Raw genomic sequence first — 20,860 nt, 5'->3', positions numbered from 1 at the left:
AAATAGAGAATACTTTTAATGTTATTGTTATTTACAACATTTTTCCATATTCATAAAGAATGATTCATTGTAAAGCGTTGTTAAGGAGAAGAGGGAAAATAGCATGTGTACTTATCATCATGACCTACCTTAGAGTCGACCTTCACATAATTATTCCCACTTATTCAGATATGGAATATTGGATGGCAGAAGTTAAGGAATAAATGAGATTAATACAGCCAGTATTACAACCAGTTTTCAGGGAAACCAGGAACTATACTTAATACTTGTGACTCTAAATTCCATACATTATTTTCCACAACATATTGTTTCCTCAGCTTCTTTAAAATCAAGCAAAACATGTAGGGTTATTTACAAAACAAATTTGAGCCTTAAATGTCCTATGATATTTACACTCCAAAGATCTTAGTTCAGATCAAGTACCTGACCTAACAGTGTATCTACTAAATAAAATATAACTTCATTTTTATTGTTCTTCAGTTACAGTTGTCCCCATTTTTCACACCTTCCTCTCCCCTGCCCTACCAACCCTCGCTTCCCATATTCAGTCCCTGCCCTGTTGTCTTTGTCCAGGGGCCAAAGACATCAGGGAACATATACATGTTCCTTGATGACCCTTCCCCCTCTTTCCCCTAATATCCCTCTCCCCTCTCCTCTCTGGTGACTGTCAGCTTGTTCTTTATTTCCATGTCTCTAATACACATGCTCATATTTAGGTCCTGCATCCATGCCTACCACTCACAGGGGAGGTATCTACAGCTCCAGCCGGTAGTTCTGCACATTCAGAAATCACTCCCTCCCGGGTATCTAATTTCTGTCTCGCTCTACTCCTGGTTTCTTGCCATTAACAATGACACATATGCATACCTTTCATGCCTTTGTTATTTTCCATGTACCTCTACACATGTAGTCATTGTGTATCATGCTGTTTTTCAAGAAACTTGTATAACCTTTTATCAAAACATACTTATCTAGGTAATAAAGTCATTAGTGTTGTATTACAACAGCAAAGTCTTCACCATAATTATTTTTATTTTTATTGTAGATACAGAAAATAAAGAACTGAATATGTAGTAATTTAACTTAGGTGATGAAAATGCTATGAAAAGCTGCTTAAATGCAGAGAATAATTGAGAGGTGGGCTATGTGAGAAATACCTGTCAAGGAAGACCTCTCTGAAAAAGTAATATTTAAATGGGACTCACAGTATGAGAAATATTAAGTCTCAAGGGGTTTGTTTTAAACAATGTTCTAGAAATTGAAATAGTATATGTAAAGTCCCTGAAGCAATAACAAGCTTGGCTGACATGAATGACACAATCAATCAAATCTTTGGGCATTTTGATATAAGAAACTATGTTAATGACAGTACTGTTATCGGGGTAAAAGACTACGAGCAGAGCCAGTTTCCCATTTGTAAGAATTGGATAAATAGTTCTAGCTTGGCCCTATTAGATTACAAAAGACTTTTAGGCATGCAGGTGGAAATATAGAAAATTAAGCTATGATATATGATTCTGGTTTTCAGTAGAAAGGCCAGATCTTGGGACATAAACCTAGGAATTTTTAGCCTATAGATCGAGTGTGAAGCCATGAGACAGGATGGGATCACAAGGGGTCCATCCTAGGTATCTAATTTCTGTCTTTCTCTACTCCTGGTTTCTTGCCAGGAGTATAGAGAGACATATATTATAAATATATGCCCCCTTATTTATAATAAGTGGCCGTATTATAAATAACAAAATTATGTGGGTTAAGGAAAATTATTAAGGGTACTCTGGTCTTTAGAGTCAAAGCACAGGAAGAGAAACTCTGAAGGGAGACTCAGAAGGAAAACTGTGGTATAGGAATACAATTTGGCAGAGTAATGAGTCAGAAACAAAGCAAAGAAAGTGTCTTGAGGAAGTTGACATGCAAAATTTTGTTGTATGCAATTAAGAAGTTAAATAAGTATAAATATGGACTATTAAATTTCACACGAAGGTAGTGATGATAGTGATGCTTACAAGAATAATTTCACTGGGAAATAAGTAGGACAGAGAAAGATAAATACCCTATGATTTCCCTTGCATGTGGAATCTAAAGAACAAAACAAACAAATTGGAAACAGACTCAGATACAGAGAACAAACAGTTGTTAGAGGGGAGGAGGCTTGAGGAACTGGGTGAAAAAGGTGAAGGGATTAAGAAATACAAGATGGTAGTTGCAGAATAGTCACAGAGATATAAATTACAGAATAAAGAATGTGGTCACTAATATTATAATAACTATGAATGGGGCCAAGGGGGTACTTGAAACATAAGAGGGACCACTCTTTAAAATACATGATATTCTACCCACTATGCTACACATCTGAAACAAATACAAAATAATATTGAATGTAAATTATAATTTTAAAAGACTTTAAAAAATCCAAAAAAGTTTTTCAGTGAAGTTGTAAGATGATCATTGGCATAACAAAAAGGAAGCACATATTTTTTTAAAATAACAAAGTTTTCTATTTTTGTACAACCTCTTCAATATTTGTTATTCTAACAGGTATGAGGTAGTGTCTCATTGTAGTTTTGTTTTGCACTTTTCCAATAGCTAGTGAAGTTGAGCATCTTTTTGTATATATATTGGCTATTTATATGTCTTCTTGGGAGAAGAATCTGTTCAGGTCCTCTGCCTATTTTTAGGTTGGATTGCTTGAGGATTATTTTGTTGATGTGTATGAGATTCTTCAATATATTTTGGATAGTACAACTTTTTCAGAGCTGTCATTTACACATATCTTCTTTTATTTGATTGGCTGCCTTTTGTTTTGTTTGTAGTTTCTTTTATTATGAAAAGGCTTTTTATTTTGATATAGCAATTCTGGAAAACAGTGTATAGGTTACTCAAATAATTAAGAATATAGTTATTTTATGACTCAGCAACCCCTCTTCTGAGTATCAATCTGAAAAATTTGAAAACATTTATTTGCAAAGATATGTGCACAGCTATGTTCATTGAAGCATTATTCATAGTGGAGAAGATTTGGAAAAAATGAAGTGTCCCTGAAAATATGATTAAATAAAGAAGATGTGGTACAAATGTAAAATGTAATACTACTCAGTCTTAAGAAAAGATGAAATATTGCTATTTGTGGCAATATGCATATATCTTACAAATACCCTTGCAAGTGAAGTAGGTAAGATAGAAAATATCAAGAACCATATTATTTCACTCATATGTGGAATATAAAACTGAAAGCTACTAATGAAAACCCAGACAAACAAAAAATCATAGACACACACAACCTTATGGTGGTTACCAGAGGGAAACAGGAGTAAAAGTTGCAAAGGGTAAAAGGGTTCAAATATATTGTAACTAAAGTAGATAGAGCAAGATGACAGCTAGGGGAGTGGGGATAAAGAGGTGGAGGGATTGAATAAAAAGGTAAAAGGACTCATGGACATGGATAACAATGGGGTGATTGCTAGGATGAAGGGGGTATAAGTGGACTAAATGGTAATGGGAAAAATACAATAAAAAACAAAGTAGATTTGATTGTGGATGGTAAACACACAATGCAATATGCAGATGATGTATCATAAAATTGTACACTTGAAACCTATATAATTTTATAAAGCAATGTCACTCCAATACAATTAATTAAAATAAGTAAGTGGAAAAATAAAATAAGAAAGAAATTAATGACATTTTACAAAAAAACATAACTAAAATATATTTCAAATGCATAAAAATGGGTCAATACCAAAATGAAGATTAGGTAAAGCATGAAAAATTTGAAATAGTATTATAAAATAAAGAATAATTGCATAAACAAAACATTTTAAATAAAGTAATAATAAAATATATGTCTGGAACACACAGGACCTCTCTTCCAAAAGTGATTAAATTTTAAGCCTTCTGGAGAGAATCCTGGAAGTACTTACAAGTTGAATACATATATATCTATGTTTATGTGTCTGTTTTAGTAACTTAGTTAACTAGATAGTAAGATAGTTACTTTTTTCCCCAGCATACTTCCTGGGCATGTCATAAGGAAATTCACAAGTAGGTTAAAAAATGAAAGCATATGAAAATACTTGTCTGTACTATAAAGTACATGAGGACAACTGGAAGATGAGGGAAACTAGGTGTGCCTTACTAGGGGACATTAATAACTAACGTGGTAAAAAATACTATGGCGTTTCATGTAACTATTTCAACTAAAGCAGATAAATATAATAGCAACATGGATAATGATTAATACATAGATAGAAGACAAAAACAAGGAAAACAATATAGTCTCTTAAGCATACCATAAATATGGAATAAAAGTAATGCATAATAAATTACTATAAATTTTTATGAGAATACAACACACTCAAAGATAAATTTTAATCTCAGTGTTTACTTAGAGAAGGAGAGGTAACTGGAGATGATGGGGTTACATAAAGAATATAAGAGAAGATCAGTGCTGATAGTGTGACATAAATTGGGAAATGGAATGAACACACCATTCTGCATTTTACTTCCAAGTGAAGAGAAAATGAGAATTTTGCCTAGTGAGCAAAGAAGAAAAAATAATTGTCTAAAAATGTATATTCCAAAAAGAGAAACTACAGAGAAATATCTCTCATAAACACAAATACACAAATTCTCAACAAAATATTAGCAAACCATCCAACAATATATATAAAGAATTATATACCATACACAAGTAGGATTTTTCTAGGTATACTAAGCTGATTCAAGATTTGAGAATTCATTCATGATATTCATCATATCAACAGGATAAACTAATAAAATACAGAATCATATCAATAAATGCAGAAAAAAAAACACTTGACACAATCTAGTACCAATTCATAATAAAAATGTTCAGAAAGCTAGGAGACTTTTAAAAATGTCTACACAAAATTTGCAGCTAACATAATTGTTGGAAACTCAAAGCTTTTTTATTCAGATAAGCAAAAAGCCTAGGATGTCCCCTTCTCTCTACTCTTTTACAATATTGTATGGAAAGTTCTAACTAATACAATGAAACAAGGAAAATAGAAGGTATTCATATAGAAGAAGAACTGCTGTCTTTGTTAACAAATAACATGGCCATCTATATAAAATATTTAAAAGAATAAACAAAAAACTGGAACTACTAAGTGATCAGAGCAAGGTAACAGGATAGAATATTAGTATTAAAAAAGTCTATTGCTTTCCTATATTCCAACAATGAATGTGAGGAATTTGAGATTAAGAACAGAATACAACTTACATTAGCACCCCTAAAACATAGTTAGATATAAATCAAGTAATATATGTATAATATACACACAAGAAAAGTTATAAAACTCAACAAGTGAAATAAAAAATAAATAAATGAAAAGATATAGTATATTCATGAATTAAGACTCAATCAACATTTCAAGATGTCAGTTCTTCTCAACTTGATCCCTTGATTCAACGCAACTCAAATCAAAATCCAAGTCAGTTGTCTTCTGGATATCTGCACGTTAATATGGGGAGGTAAGAGACCCATAATAGCCAACAAAACAATGAAGAATAAAGAGGAAGAACTAACACTACTGAACTTCAAGACTTTCATAAAGCTACAATTAACAAGACAGTGTTGAATGTATGAAAGAATTTAATAGAAATGAAACAAAATAGAATGCCTGACTCAGCAATTCCACCACTGAGATTGTATCCTAAGAATCCTGAAACATCACCTCAAAAGAACTTATGCACCCCAATGTTCATAAGTGCAACTTACCATAGCAAAGCACTGGAAATAGCCTAAGTACCCATCAGTAAATGAGTGGATCAAAACACTGTGGTACAATTACACAATGGAATATTCACAGAGGAAAGAAAGAAGGAATTCCTACCCTTTGTGACAACATGGATGGAACTGGAGAGCATTACGCTAAGCAAAATAAGCCAGGCAGTGAAAGAAAAATACCATGTGATCTCATCTATAAGTGGAACCTAATTAACAAAACAAGTACATGAGCAAAATATAATCAGAGACATTGAAATAAAGAACAAACTGACAGTGACCAGATGTGAAAAGGGAGGACAATACGGGGAAAAGAAGGGGAAGGATTGTCGAGAAAAATGTGTAAAGGAACCCTGGACAAAGACAATGGGAGGAAGATTGAACGTTGGAGGTAGAAGTGGGTATGGTAGGGGCAAGTAATGGGAGGAAAATGGGGACAACTGTAACTGAACAACAACAATAAAAGAGGAAAGCCAGTAAATATTGGAAAATATAGTCAAAGTATCTTTAACAAAGGATCAAAGGTAACATAATGGAGTAAAATAGTATCTTGAACATATGGCGCTTGAATAACTAGACATCAAATGCAAAAAAAAATTAGATTTAGGTATTACACCTTCCTCAAACATTAACTCCAAATGGATTCAAACATCAATATAAAAAAGGGAAAACTATAAAAATTCCAAAAGATAACACAAAAAACCTGGATTACTTTGGGTCATCTAGATAGAATAGCAAAGGTATGATCCATGAGAGAAGTAATTGATGTTATACATCATTAAAATTTAACAAAAGCTTCTGTTCTGTAAAAGAAAATATCAAGAGAACAACAAACTTAGCAACTGGATGGTACAAAATATTTGCAAAACACACATTTAATAAAGAGCTATTATCCAAAATATACAAAGAAATCTAAACTCATAAATAAAAAAACAATTTAATTAAATATGGGTCAAAGACTTTAGTAGACACCTTACCAAAGAATATATACAGATGAAAAACAAGCATATGAAAAGATCCTCCATACCCTATGTCTTCAGGATAATGCTAATTAAAAAAGCAAGGTGATAACCCCACACACCTGTTAGAATGTTCAAAATCCAGAGCACTGACATCAAATGCTGGTGAGGCTGTGAAACAACTGGAACCCTTCTTCATTGTTAGTGAGCATATAAAATGGTATGGCTATATTGCAAGACAATTTGACAATTTCTTACAAACTAAACATATGCTTACCACATGATCCAACAATCATCTTCTTTGATACTTGCTCAAATAAGTTGAAATATTTTGTAAACACATGTACACACACAAAAACTGCACAGGATGTTTATAGCAGCTTTATTCAAAGTTGACAAAATTTGGAAGCCACCAAGGTATCTTTTAGTAGGTGATGGATAAATAAACTGCGTTACTTCTAGACAATGGAATAGTATTCAGTGATAAAAACAAGTGAGCTATGACACCATGGAAAGACATAAAGAAAATTTAAATATATATTACTAAATGAAAGAATTTAAGCTAAAAAAGCTTATTGTATGATCCCAAAGATATAATATTGGAGCAAAAGCCAAGCTATGAAAACACTAAGAAGATCAGCAGTTAGTTAAGCTAGGTTGGGATGAAAAGGCAGAGTTCAGATGCTTTTTAGGACAGTGAAAATAGTGTTTGATATTTTAATGATGGATATGTGTCATCATACATTTGTCCAAACCTTAGTAGATACAATATCAAGAATAACCAATAATGTAAACTATGGGTTTGGAGTAATTATTATGGGCCAATATGGGTTCATCAATTATAACAAATAGACCACCTCAGATAGGTAACATTGATCATGAAAGAAACTCCTCATGGTGTGCAGGGAAGGGTTATATGAGAAATCTCTTTACCTTCTCCTCAATTAATATGCTGTCATTTTAAAACTTCTATAATAAATAAAGTCTTTAGAAAGGGATTTTCACTCAAGAAGAAAACTAAATGATGAGATGGATAAAGGCAGGTTTGGGTCAAAAGAGGATAATGATTTTCCAATGGGACATTTGTTTGCATATCAGTATACAGAAAAACCCCAAGGTGACAGATGAGTCTAAGAAAGGGGGAAATTATGATGCAGAATTGATGGAGGTTCATAAAAATAGTAGATTGTGATTAAAAAATAAGTAAAGATTCAACTTAAAACTGGAGGGCCTGGCATAAGATAGGAGTAAGGATATTTCTCCATGGTAACAGCAAGGAAAGATTGTGAGCATGGATGCAGATAAGCAATAAAAAAAGAATTAGGAAGGTTAAATAGTTATGTTCTGTCTACTTTTATTTTCTTAGTAAGAATGAATCAGTCCATCAACAAAGAACAAAAAGTAGGGAATGAATGTTGGAGGACTGAGAGGTAAAGATGTGAATTTAATGAGAAAAATGTGAGAATCTGAGAAATCAAATTCCAAGGAAAATTTGTTAGGACTATGGCTTATTTTTTAATTTTTTTTAGTTTGCTCCAGATGCTTTTGTACTATTTCAATATATATAAGAGATAGAAAGAAATTTAATCACATGAAAATTTGATTTTTCCAGATAAAAATGTAAACATATTTAGTACCTGTATTATTGTATCTATTAGCAAAAATAAACATATTTGACCATCCACCTCTTTCTGAAATCTATTCTCATGGCTTTAAATATACCACAATACAATCCAGGTAAAGACAGACAAATACCATATGATTTCACCTAGAAGTGGAATCTAATCAATAAATCAAACAAATGAGCAAAATATAACCAGAGACATTGAAACAAACAAACAAACAAAAAAAAAAACTGACAGTAATTAGAGGGGTTGGGGGAGGGGGATAATGAGAGAAAGAAGGAAAAGGGTTAAGTCAAGGAACATGTATGAAGGACAAGTGGACAAAGCCAAAATGGGGAGGATCAAGGGTGGGAGGTAGGAATGGGTGGCTCAAAGGGGAATGGTGGGGTGAATATGGAGACAACTGTACTTGAACAACACTAGAAATAAAAAAAAGAAGGAAAAGAAAAAAGAATAAGAAATATATCACAATGTTCATTCTCATTTTTCTTTCTATGTTCCTTCTACCTTATATACATATTCAATGCTGGAATTCCTCAGATATAAACTTTTTCTAATAGACCATATCCACTATTATGGTACCAGAGATGATACCATAATATCAGGTACCATCTATGTATAGAAAATGCTTCCTAGTTTCTCAACTCCATAACTGATGTTTTTTCCTGGGCCCTAAATCTGAAACCCAACCGCCTCCCCTGCATGTTCTGCATTTGGATGTATAGTAGGATCCTCAAACTCAACATTTTTAAGCAGAATCAATTTTCTGATCAAAAACTTGCTCTCTCAATATATTCATTGTTTTAATAAGTGTTGTAATTATCCATCCTATAATAAAAATAAATTTGGCCATTTGTTCTAAACTCCTCTCTGTAACTCACCATATCCAATCGATCAAGTCCTGTCTATTCTTCCTTGTAAGTATCTCACTAATACAGTAGTTTTCATCTTTTCCTGAAGAAGAATAGCCTGTGAAGCATTTTTAAAATATATGCTTGCCTGTATCCCATGTCCAGAGATTGTGGTTTATTTATCTGATGTAGGTCCCAACTGCTGGTGGCCACCATTCCACTCTCTACTTCTATGTGCTTGAATATTTTAGATACCTCATATAAATGGAATCATTCAATACTTGTTCATCTGTAATTTGCTTATTTTATTTAGCACTATTCAAGTTCCATCCATGTAGTCACATATTGCATAATTTTCTTCTTTCTTGAGGCCAAATAACCATCCATCATATGTATATACCATATTTTCTCTATTCATTAACTTTTAAAAATTATTTTTAGATATTTTAAAAATACTTTATTGTTAAATTACAGTTGTCTGCATTTTCTCCCCAACCCTCTCCCTGACCCCAGCCGCACCCACATTTCTCCATTGCTTCTACCCCCCTCCATTTCCATCCATGCTCTTCCTCCTTCTTTCTCTCTGCTCTGTAGAATTCCACTCTGTAAATGTACCACAGTTTTTTGATCTGTTCATTTGCTGATGGGCCCTTAGATTGGTTCCAGCAATTGGCTATTATAAATTGTGCTGCTATGAGCATTGGGATGCATAGGTTCTTTTGGATTGGTGTTTCAGGGTTCATTGGGTATAATCTCAGCAGTGGAATTGCTGGGTCAAAAGGCAGTTCCATTTTTAGTTTTCTGATGAAACTCCACACTCTTTTCCGCAGTGGCTGCATCAGTTTGCATTCCCACCAACACTGCACCAGGGTTCCCTTTTCTCTGCATTCTCTCCAACACTTGTTTGTTGATTTGTTTATGATGGCCATTCTGACCAGTGTGAGGTACTTTCTCATTATAGTTTTAATTTGCATTTCCCTGATAGCTAGTGATGCTGAGTATTTTTTCATATGTCTCTGGGCCCTCTGAATGTCCTCCTTGGAGAACATTCAAGTTCTTTTCAAGTCTTTTGTCCATTTTTTAATTGTTCTTTTTTTTTTTTTGTCTTCATGGAGTGGAATCCTGTAAGTTCTTTATATTTTTTGGAGATTAAACTCTTGTCTAAGATATCATTGACAAATATGTTTTTTCATATAGTTGATTCTCTTTTCATTTTAATGCTGTTTTCTTTAGCCATGCAAAAGCTTTTTAATTTGATGAGGTCCCATTTGTTTATTATTTCCTTTATGTCCCTTGTTCTAAGGGACATCTCTGTGAAGAAGTTTCTGCATAGAGATTTTCCTGCCAATGTTTTTGTCTAGGACTTTTATGGTGTTACAACTTATATTTAAGTACTTTATCTACCTTGAATTTATTTTTGTGTATGGTGTAAGTTGGTGATCAAGTTTCATTTTTTCAGGTAGCTGTTCAGCTCTCCCAACACCATTTGTTGAAGAAGCTATTTTTACTTCATTTTATGCTACTGCCCCTTTTGTAAAATATTAATTGACTGTAGAGGGTTGGGTTGATTTCTGGGCTCTCTGTTCTGTTCCATTGGTCTATGTGCCTGTTTTTATGCCAGTACCAGGCTGTTTTGATTATTGTGGCCTTGTAATACAGTTTGATACCAGGTAATGTGATCCTTTCTGCTTTGTATTTCTTTCTCAAAATTGCTGCAGGTATACAGGGTCATTTATGGCTCCATATAAATTTCCAAAATGTTTGTTCTATATCTTTGAAATATATCATTAGTACTTTAATAGGGATTGCATTGAATACACAAATTGCTTTGGGTGGTAAGGCCATTTTGATGATGTTAATTCTTCTGATCCATGAGTATGGTACATGCTTTCATTTGTTTGTGGTTTCCTTAATTTCTTTCTTCAGTGTTGTATAGTTCTCTGAGTACATGTCTTTTACCTCCTTGGTTAGGTTTGTTCCTAGGTATTTTATTTTTCTTGTTGCTATATTAAATGGGATATTTTCCCTGATTTTTGTTTCCAATGTTTCATTGTCAGTATACAAAAATGCCTTTGATTTATGAGTATTGACTTTGGCTGTTTTGCTAAATTCATTTATTAGGACTGGTAGTTTTTTGGTGGAGTCTATGGAATTTTCCATGTACACTATCGTGTCATCTGCAATGACAGTTTGCTTCCTCCTTTCTAATTTGAATGACTTTTATTTCTTTTTCTTGTCTGATTGCTGTGGCTAAGACTTCCAGTATTATGTTGAATAAGAGTGGTGAAAGCTGGCATCCTTGTCCCTGATCGTAGTGGGAAAGCTCTAAGTTTTTGTCCATTGAGTATGATGTTGGCTGTACGTCTCTCATATATGGTCTTTATTATGTTGAGGAATGCTTCCTCTATTTCCATTTTGCTAAGTGTTTTTATCATAAATGGGTTCTATACCTTATCAAATGCTTTTTTTGCATCTATTGATATGATCATGTGAATTTTGTCTTTCATTTTGCTTATGTGATGTATCACATTTATTGATTTATGAATATTGTACGATCCTTGCATCCCTGGGATGAATCCCACTTGGTCATGGTGTATGATCTTTTTAATGTAGTAGTGCTGGATGCAGTTTGTCAATATTTTGTTGAGAACTTTAGTGTCTGTGTTCATCAGCAATATTGCTGTGAAGTTTTCTTTCTTTGTTATGTCTTTATCTGGTTTTGAGATTAGGATGATGCTGGATTCATAAAAAGAGTTAGAGAATCTTCCATCTTCTTGGATTTTTTGGAATAATCTGTGACAGATAGGGGTTAGCTCACCCTTAAATGCTTTGTAAAATTCTCCTGTGAAATGGTCCAGTCGAGGGCTTTTGTGTGTCAGAAGCTTTTTGATTACTATTTCAATTTCATCAACTGTTATTGCTGTTTTCAGGCTTTCTTCATTGAGTTTTGGAAGATTTTTTTTTTCTAGAAATTTGTCTATTCACCTAGGTTTTCAACTTTCTTAGCATATAGTTCTTCACAGTAATTTCTTACAATCCTTTGTAATTCTGTGGTATCAGTTCTAATCTCTCTTCTTTCATTTATAATTGTGTTTATTTGGGTCCTCTTTCTTTTTCTTGATGAGCCTACTTAATGGCTCATTGGTTTTGTTTATCTTTTCAAAGAACAAGCTCCTGGATTCATTGATGCTTAGAATTATGCTTTTAGTTTCTATGTCATTTAATTCTGCTATGATTTTGGTTCCTTCCTTCCTTCTACTTGCTCTGGGTTGTCTTTGTTTTGTTCCTAGAGTTTTTGTAGGTGTAGCGTTAGGTTATTTCTTTGAAATATTTTTTTTTTAGGTAGGCCTATATTGCTTTGAACTCCCCTCTCAGGACTGCCTTCGCTGTGTCCCATAAGGTTTGGATTGTTGTGAGTTCATTTTTTTTTTTTCCAGAAACTTTCTGATTTCTTCTCTAATCTCATTTTTGACCCATTCATTGTTTAATAGCATGGTATTCAATCTCCATGTGTTTGAGTGTTTTGGGTTGTTTTTCTTGATGTTGGTTTCTAGTTTTAGTCCCTTGTGGTAGGAGAAAATGCTTGGTATATTTTTTTCTTGAATTTTTTGAGGCTTGTTTTGTGTTCTATTACCTAGTCTATCTTCGAAAGTGTTCCACTGGCACTTGAAAAGAATTTGTATTTTGCTACTTTTGGATGAAAAGCTCTCTTTATATCAGTGAAGTCCATTTCATCTCAGGCGTTGTCCAATGTCACAATATCTTTGTTGATATTTTGTTTGGAAGATCTGTCCATTTTTGACAATGAGGTGTTAAAATCCCCTACTATAATTGTGTTGCTGTCAATATCTTGAAGTCCTCTAAGAATTTCTTGACATATTTGGGTGCTGCTATGTTGGGTGTATATATATTTACAATGTTTATGTCTTCTTGATGGATTCCTTCCTTGAGTATTATGAAGTGACCTTCTGGGTCTCTCTTTATAGACCTTTTTTTGAAGTCTATTTTGTCTGATATGAGTATTGCTACCCCAGCTTTTTTTTTTCCTTGTCTGTTTGCTTGGAAAATTTGTTTCCAGCCCTTCACTTTTATTATGTGTAGGTCTTTTGTCCTGAGGTGGGTCTCTTGTAGGCAGCATATGTGTGGGTCATGCCTTCTTATCCATTCAGCTATTCTATGTCTTTTGATTGGAGTATTTAATCCATTTATGTTTAAGGTTATTATTGATAGGTACTTGTCATTGCCATTTTCATACCTGTGTTCCTCTCTCTGTCTTCCTTTCCTTAAAGCAGTCCCTTTAGCATCTCTTGCAGCGCTCACTGGTGAAGGTGCATTCTTTTAGACTTCTTTTGTCTAGGAAGCTCCTTATTTGGCCTTTTGTCTTAATTGAGAGCCTTGCTGGGTAAAGTAGCCTTGGTTGTGGGCCTCTGGTTCTCATAACTTGGAATATTTCTTGCTATTCTCTTCTGGCTTGGAGCGTTCCAATTGAGAAGTCAGCTGCTAACCTTATCGGGGCTCCCTTGCATGTTACTTCTAATTTTTTCCTCGCTGCCTTTAAGATTCTCTCTTTGTCTTGGAATTTTGCCATTTTAATTATGATGTGCCTGGATCTGGGCCTCTTTGGGTTCCTATTGATTGGAATTTTCTGTGTTTCCTGGATTTCTATTACTTTTTCTCTCATCAAACTAGGAAAGTTTTCCATTATTACTTTTTCAAATAAGTTTTCTATCCCTTGCTCTTCTTCTCCTTCTAGTATCCCTATTACACGGATATTATTACATTTCATATTGTCCTGCATTTCTCTTAATTCCTCTTCATGTTTTCTGAGCCTCTTTTCCTCTGCTTGCTCTTTCTGGGTGTTTTTTTTTCTACTTTGTCCTCTAGCTTGCTGATCCAATCTTCTGCTTCATCAATCCTGATTTTGGTTCCTTCTACTGTGTTCTTCAGTTTAGAAGTTGTATTCTTCATTTCCTTTTGGCCCGTGTTGATAGTTTCTATTTCCTTTTTCATATTGATGTAGTTTACAGTGAGCTCATTGTAGTTTCCCTGCAGTTTCTGGTAATTCCCTGTGAGATCATGGAGCTTCCTGATAGCCATTGCTTTGAACTGAATATCTGATAGTTGAGTTGCCTCTATTTCATTTAGAATTCTTTTTGATGCTTCCTTCTTTTCTTTCATTTGGGGATTGTTTCTTTGTCTTCCCATTGTTTGTGAGACTCTTCTAATGTTAGCCTCTTCTTCTTAAATTGATCTGTTCTGGCTTACTGGGTTTATGATGTGAACTTCTATGGTAGAACCTGTGAGATTCAGTGGTGCCGTCTTCTTGATCTCTCAAGCTCACTGGTCTTGAACTTTCATTTTTGTTGGCTCCATGTACGCCTTTGGTTTTTGATTGTTGTTGGTCTTTCTTTGGTGTTTTTTTCCTCCAACTGGTTAACTGAGGGTCACTTCATCCACCATCTCTTGTATTCTGTTGTGCAGGTGTTGGCAGGTTTTGTTGAAGCTGGTTCCTCTGTGTGTACAAGGTTTTGAGGATTCTCCCCTGCTCTTGTTCAATTGTTTGTTCTGAGTGATTTCTCCACCATTTAGTTGTATTTCCAGATAGATTCTGGTTGAGTTAATGTGACTACCACTCACTCCTTTACTTTCTGTTGTCATATATTGGTGGTTCCTTTGTTGGTGGTTTTCCTCTTCCATCAGGTATCCTGGTATTCACAGCTCCCACCTACTTGTCTGATTTTTCAATGTCCTCTACAATTTTTGGTCTCCAGTCTTCATATAGGCTGGGGTACTGTTGGCTGTTCGCTCCGTTGCTCAGAAAATCAGGTAGGTGTTTCACACGTGTACAGGGGGAAGTAGACTCAGCTCCCACCTCTCTCACTGCCATCTTCCCTCTCTATCAATTAACTTTTAATGGACATTTAGGTGTATTCTATATATTAGCCATTATGAATAAATATATAATAAGTAATTATAATTAATAATATTAGTTATATTATTATATCAGTATAATAAATATACAGTAGATCTCATAATATATTATTTATATTGATCTTATATTCATATATAATAATATATTATTATATTAATATTAACTACAATATGTTTATATTACTTATAGTTAATAGTAATCATATATAGTATATATTAAAATAAAACCACTGTATGACCTGGCAATGTGTGTATGTGTATATATACATATACATATATATATATTCTATTTTTAATATTTTGAGGTAGTTTCATACTGGTTTTGATAATACATGCACCAATTAGCATTTCCCCAAACGGTGCAAAAAGATTTTTAATTCTTTTCATCCTAGATAACACTTGCCTTTTATTATTATCTTTCTTTGTGATAACAGCCATTCTAACAAGTTTGAGGTGACACCTCACTCTGGTTTACATTTACATTTGTATGTCTTCTTTAGAAAAATACTTATTCAAGTCTTTTGCCCATTTTTATTGAGATTGTATTAAATCTTATTGATTTTCATTAAAATTTCATATGCTAAATAGTAAAATAAAAAATAAAAGGCTAATGCACCTTTTACTTGTTAATAATTAACAAAAATACACTAAATTATAATGTTGAGACATAGAAAAGATTGAATAGAATACAAAATTAATATTAGGCATAACTCTAGATAAATGAATCATACTGTTATCTTGTCAATTCTATATTAATCACAATTACCAATAAAAACATTAAATATCAACTCTTATCAAGTCATGACAGTTTTAAAGTGCAGTCAGCAATTGTACACAGCAGGTTTGCCCAAACAAAGCCCATAGTTACAATGCACACGTGTACTGTCTCCAGATTTAATATAAAAGCTTGTAGATGAATGCTATGTGACTATAAGCAACAACAGCCAAAACACCTTGTCCCTTACTATGAGTCAGGCAGTGTAATTTAGTACACTTGCATATTTTCCTTCATTTAATCCAATAACATTGCAATGTGCACCATTATAATTCACATCTTACAGCACTGGATGGAAAGTGTTACAGATAGTGAGTAATGTATTCAAAACCACAGGACTCATCACTGGCAGAGCCAGAGCCAGAAACCCAGAGATTTTGAGTTGAAAGGCCATGTTTATGTTTACACTGCTATGCACACTTCCATAGAAGATGTGAGTTCTGGATGGTTCAGCAAATTAGATCAGGAAAGATAGATTTCACTGGAGATATTGGGAGTGTATGAAATTCACAAGCAACTGAAAGTGAATGGTAACACAGTGAAAAATTTTCAGTATAAAGATTAAGGATACAAAATTTGGCTAGAAATATATTTCACACAATGCTTAAAATTAGATCTACATTCAACTGACATTTCTATATGCTCTCTTATAGAGTTATGTTTTATGTATAAAATCTTTCTCTGGGAGAAGTATCTGGCTTAATTAAGGGCAGGGGTCATTTGTTACTCTTTGCATCCTACCATGTAGCTTCTCGGTTTATACCCTTGCTACAGGAGGTTATAGAAATTAATTCATGTCATGTCTTACATATAGAAACCACGAGACAAAATGAATGTCAGGTACTTAGGGTTTGCTGCCTTCAAAAACATGGCAGAATTCAAGGAGCAAATGATGTAGGCAACTTTTATATGCACAGAATATATTTTCATGCTTTTAATCAAAATCTGACTGAACAGAGATGTGCTGATCCTGATGCTTTATGATCTGGATGTTTTAGAAAATATAGTCTCGGATATCCTAATTGATTTTTTTAAAGAAGCATCTGTTTTTTCTTAGTTTGCCTGCCCCTAAACTTCACGTGACAAATTTTGTTTTTATGACTGAATTTACAGTTGTTCTCCTCCATCATACAATTAAAGCACAGAAAGTTGATAAGTATTAATGAGGTGTTTTCAAAATGGCTTTATATATTTTGTGGAATAAATAGTATGAGAATGAGGATGTTTGTAACAGTCAAATGCAATGGTCTTGTGATTTAATTAAAATTTTCAAAGCTTATTTCATCAACTCATTTAAATGTGCCTTTTAGTCACCATCTATTACTGTAAAATTCGAAAGGGTGAATATAATAAATCTGGCTTAATATATGTAAAGGAAGGCATGCATATGTATTAATGATAACGCACATTATTGAAGTCATATCTCCCTTGCTTCCTGTAGTGTCTGCTTTTCCAAAAATGCCTCAAGTTACTATTCAAACATTCAAGGAACTGTTCTGTCAATGAAACAATTAACATTCACTCATTGTTCTGTCATCATTATCAAAGTGGAAACCAGCTCACTTGAGATAGATAAGTATATGAGCAGGGATTATGATTTTCAGCCCTAGAAAGAACCATGTGAAAAAAATACAATAAAGATTAAATTTAAAAAAGAACCATTCTGCACTGATATAGTGAAATACCTTTTAATATATTCTTATCAAAAATAATTATTAAGAACTGAATATATTATCATGGAAAAAATGACTTTACATGGTAATGGATTCAATTGCCTTGAAACTATTGTTTAAGAATTCTGCACTTTCTTTACATGTTATTTCTTTTGAATACTACAACATTTGGTTAGCTGGCTTGTTCATGTTTATGAAAAATTAATTTGTTATTGTTATTGGTTTACACTTCCCTCAAGGAGGAAATGTACCTGTTGTTATAATATTATCATGAAAATTTGCACTTAGTATTTAATTAACTTGAAGAAAATTTTAGGCAGCACTTTTTTAAACAACATTTTTATTGACAGGACTGTTAAACATCTTAGTATCTGTTCTCAACCCACTCAGAACATGAGAAAAATAATCACCCACTTTGACTTACAGGGATTCGCTTTCCGTAAAGAAACTTTAGCCGAGACATTGGTTTTCAAAAACATTTCCAGTTCTTATTTAGTAGGAGGAACTGAAGATCCTATACCTTATCAGCAATAAATTACTCTCCTGTTAAACTAGTTGGTAAACAAGGAGCTATGGTCCTATTAAAATCTAATTACACATGCATCACATTTGATAAACATAATTAGAACAACTGTAGAGAGTAAATTTCTTTAAGGACTATAGCCAGAGAACTATAGATAAGTGTTAAAATGAAAAATAATAGACTGTATGCTGGGATTTTATTTCTGCAATGATACCTTTTTTATTGTGGCAATTTTATTTATTACCATTTAGCCATTTTTAATAGTTTCTCCAACTTGCTTGGAAAGTATTACATTGTTTCTATGTTTGCTTCTGCTTATAAAGATACTGCAACCGCTTCTATGGGGTAAATCAAACAGTGCGGTAATAAAATAGCAGATCTTGCAAAATACTCTAAAACTGGCAGCATTTAAAATATTTTAAAATCATTTTTCAGGCTTTTAGGTGTCCTTATTGCATCATATACAAGTTATATATGCATCTCTCTAACTATTCTTTTCACCAAGATATAATCACTAGGAACCTCTAATCTCAACATTATAACAGGTGGATATATACTTACTGATTTCCTTATACACTCATCTATTCTCCCACAGTGGCTGTTGACAACCTCTTTTTTGAATCCTTCCCAGTGATTCTTAGCAAAAATCTGTATTCCTTGCTTCCTGTTTTTGCTAATCAAAATGTATAGGAATGTTTTTGGACTTTACATATGTCTGTAAAAAATTCATTTTATATTGGTGTTAACCATGCACATTGTAGATAGAATATTAAACATCTATATACTTACACTGACTTGGTAATGTTAAAATTGAATATTCAGATAATAAATATATTATGAGACATCAGGAACAAATCAAGGAGAATGATACTTGATCATGTTTATGTGTTCCTTCTTGGTAGTTTAAATATCTGCTTATTTTTACCTATTAGATTTTACAATACCAAAATGCTCAGTCTTTTTTAAACCTCCTTGTAATTGTGGGCCCCACTTCAAAGCTATGGATACTTGGGTCTTGGCACAGTTAACAGTTCCCTGGCTGTGTATCTATTTATTGACACATCAAGTGAGGAAAATAAATGGAATGGAATAAGTGGGAAACTTGAGGGTCTGGAATGTAGGACTTGTACATTATAATTGTTCCTCTCTTTATTTTTCTTAATTTTTATTTTTTAAATGTATTGTAATTCAGTTACTTGTCCCGCCTTTTTCCCCATTGCTCACCCCTACCCTGTCTGAACCACCTCTCCCAGTGTCTTTAAATTTTACCTGTCTCTTTCTCATAATTGAATTGCCCCCCTAGTCTCTTGCTGAATAGATTGATAATTATTGAGAAAAAAAGGAGAGGCAGTCAAAGGGGTGGCCATACAGTCATCTCTCAACTCATTCCAGTGTAACTAGAAAAAGGAAAAGTTTTTCCTTTCAACTCCTTGTAGAAAGCTCCTGAAAAAGGACTCATATTGCTTCTACTTGCCTCAAATACACAGTCATTGTGACTATGACTGGCTCAGAACTTGTCCCATGACTGCTCATAAGCAAGAAGAAGGATTCCATTACTAGAGTTGGGTTGTGGGCAGGGATATATGTGCAAGGCAGGCAGAAACATTAAATCTATGGCATGAATTTGCTGCCAAGTAATCTTTGAAGCTTTTTTGCCTTCAAAGATTCCCTGAGCCCTTTCACAGACACAGGCAGCTGATGGGCCTTCTTCAAATCTGTGGTTAACAGGTAACAAACCTTTCCTGAGTCCTCAAGTGAGGAGGGAAGTAAAGAGACGTTAATCCATTTATCTGGGATTTCTATCTTTCTCAATTCTATCTTTTCCCTTGTTTTCAATAGAGAACTTTATATTCTACTATTTTGTCATCTAATTGCTCCTCTGTTCTTTAACCTTCTTCTATGTTTCTATAATAAACCTTTTTACATTAGTGTTATGAAAACACAATTATATTTTTCTTATAGTTTCATTTGAAAAATGTTAAGCAAAAGTGGAAAATGTATTTGTATAAAATTGTTAAGATAAAGATATATCCGTATTGATCTTTCTTTACATAATTTCTCTCCCAAATCTCAGGTACATACTGAATTTTTGGAATCTGTGGATTCCAACAGAGAATAAACTCCTATGGTAAGAACATGTCTAAATATTTTGACCTTTAGAAATTTAAATGTACTGACTTCCAGCCAAGATGGAGGCATAGGTAGGTACACTTTGCCTCCTCACTCAACCAAAAGAAGAACAACAAATTTTAAAACAGAAAATAACCAAAACTTCTAGAAAATTGAACTGTATAGAAGCTGACAATCAAGAAATTAAAGAAGAAACATTCATTCAGACCAGTAGGAGGGGCAGAGACAGTCAAGCAGGGTGGAGAGGACTCACAGCAAGGCGGTGGCTGGAGGACTGGGTGAATGAGGCACCTGCTGGCAGATGGGGCAGTCGCACATTTACGTGCCAACAACCAGGACGAACAACTGGGGAGTGAGACAGACCACACAACCCAGGGTTCCAGCACAGGGGAATAAAGGCTCAAAACCTCTGACTTTAAAAAACCTGTGGGGGTTGAGGTGTCGGGAGAAACTCCCAGCCTCACAGGAGAGATCCTTGGTGAGGCCCACACAGTCCTGGAACATACAAAAACTACTCGTCCGGTAGTCAGCACCGGAAGAGCCCAATTTGCTTGTGGGTAGCAGGGGAAGTGACTAAAAGCTGGCGGAGAGCTGAGCAACCTGGGTTGCCCCGCCCTAGAGAATACCTAAGGCTCCACCACTTATTA

The sequence above is a fragment of the Artibeus jamaicensis genome, unplaced genomic scaffold, assembly GCF_021234435.1.
Source record: "Artibeus jamaicensis isolate MK-2021 breed Jamaican fruit bat unplaced genomic scaffold, CSHL_Jam_final scaffold_1964, whole genome shotgun sequence".
Taxonomy (NCBI): Eukaryota; Metazoa; Chordata; class Mammalia; order Chiroptera; family Phyllostomidae; genus Artibeus; species Artibeus jamaicensis.
The sequence above is the reverse complement of the archived record's forward strand: the minus strand, read 5'-3'. Positions refer to the sequence as shown.